Raw genomic sequence first — 1,871 nt, 5'->3', positions numbered from 1 at the left:
TTTATTTTCCAAAAATCCCACCACCAATACATACCTTAATATGGAAAGAGAAGACATCAGCAATTCTTCTCAGAGTATTCCCTTCCACTGGACAGCAAAATGCTGATATGCCTCCAGAAGGTTAGACTTGATGGTACCATCTGCTTATTTCTCTGGCTGTGACTCAACGAATGTCTAATTCCTTCAAGGGGACCTCAATGTTCAATGTATACCAAAAAAGCCAGAATAACAGGCTAAATGCCAATAGCAGAACACCAGAACAAACAAAGAAATCCCATGATCCCAGGTAGTCCCAGATTCCTAGGAAAAGGAAGATGAATCCAACCACATCACATAGTAAAGCCAAAATGAAGATCCCATAACATCGACCCACGAAGAAGATGATAACTGCAAACGTCTTCCTCATGGGGAACTTCAACAGAGAGGACGTTTGAGTTTCAGTGTCCTGCAGTATTTTCACACTATCTGCCCAAACATCTAGGTTCTTTTATAGGCCAGGAGGAAGTATAAATGTCTACGCATACCTCTCAAAACAATAGGCAGATAGACCTGGGCAGTATTTTAACTCCTTCTTGTCCTGTATCACCACTAATACTGTAATAAGAAATCTTTGTTTCTTATTACAGTATAATGATAACAAAGAAACATCTGCCCTAGGGTTTGACTCTCTGTTGGAAATGTCTTTGAATGGGTTGTATGAACAGCACCTACTAAAGACTTACTTAGGCCGCATGGATTATATGTTGTTTATATTTCTTTTTCCTTTTTCCAGAAAAACTGAGAATTTGCCAATACAGAATGTTTTGTATGTTCAGAAGCATAAATCAAATTAAGGCCTAGCGTTCCTGGCCAAGAAGAAAGCAGTGTTGCAAGTAGATAATTTTAGTCTCTAGGCTTAATTGGCTCATGGATGTTCTTTATATAATATTTATTTGTAACAAGAATGTATATCTGATTTAAGCAAAGCCTAAAACATGAGCCAAATGACTTGTTTAGTTAGATTTTTTCCCAAGACAAAGTGGATTTTCTTCTAAAGCTATAAGAACAGAAGCTAGACTCTGCTTGAAGGTTTTCTGATAAAACTCTTGATTCCAGCTTTTTTATTCTTTCCGGGGTAGGGAAATCGCACAGACCAGAGGGATTATTTTAATTAGAATTTTTGGAAGTCAGAAGATCATCTTCTGAGGTCTATGACTTATTTAAATGTTTTAATTTGTTTTAAAGGAAGTATGTGGTGAGACAAGAATGAAACCACTATTTTAAAAGACAGCCACTTTTAAAAAGACTACCACAAATTATGCAGTGGATCTTCCCACATTCGGGGAGATCGCAGGGGTCAGCACCCCCAAAGTGCAATGGATGAGCCTCACCTTCATGATCATGATCTAGTTTCTAAGTGGAGACCCAGTGTTGTGTGGTGCTTTGAACATTGGACTATGACTCTAGAGACCAGGGTTTGAATCCCAGCTTCTCTATGTAAACCCATTGGGTGACCTTGGGCAAATCACACTCTCCTCACAGAATAGCAAAGGCAAAGAAACTTGCCAAGAAAACCCCATTATAGGTTCACCTTAGGGTCACCATAAGTGGGAAACAACATGAAGGCACACAACAACAACAGGTTTTTTTATTGAAAGAGTTTTTATTCCATAAAATTGTCAGTTTTTAAGCATTATAACTCTAGGCTTTTTACCAGTCCTTATGAAACTTTATAGATTCATTGTCCAGATACATCTGTTTGATATTCTGTTTTCATACCATTGTCTCCAAAATCATGGTGAGAAGGAAGAGTACACCCCAAATTCTCTTTCCACATAGACTCTTGCTCAAAACCTTCTGGTATGCTCCTTAGAGAGCCTTTTACACTCTCA

The 1,871-nt window shown here is 38.2% G+C and overlaps 1 pseudogene; it reads right to left on the bottom strand.

Moving 5' to 3' along the window:
* Positions 1-1,255: 1,255 nt before the first annotated feature.
* Positions 1,256-1,400, bottom strand: LOC121924498 (annotated as a pseudogene).
* Between the last annotated feature and the right edge of the window lie 471 nt (positions 1,401-1,871).

This window comes from Sceloporus undulatus, chromosome 2, assembly GCF_019175285.1.
Source record: "Sceloporus undulatus isolate JIND9_A2432 ecotype Alabama chromosome 2, SceUnd_v1.1, whole genome shotgun sequence".
NCBI lineage: Eukaryota > Metazoa > Chordata > Lepidosauria > Squamata > Phrynosomatidae > Sceloporus > Sceloporus undulatus.
Note: the sequence above shows the minus strand (reverse complement) of the source record. Positions and strands in the feature narration are given on the sequence as shown.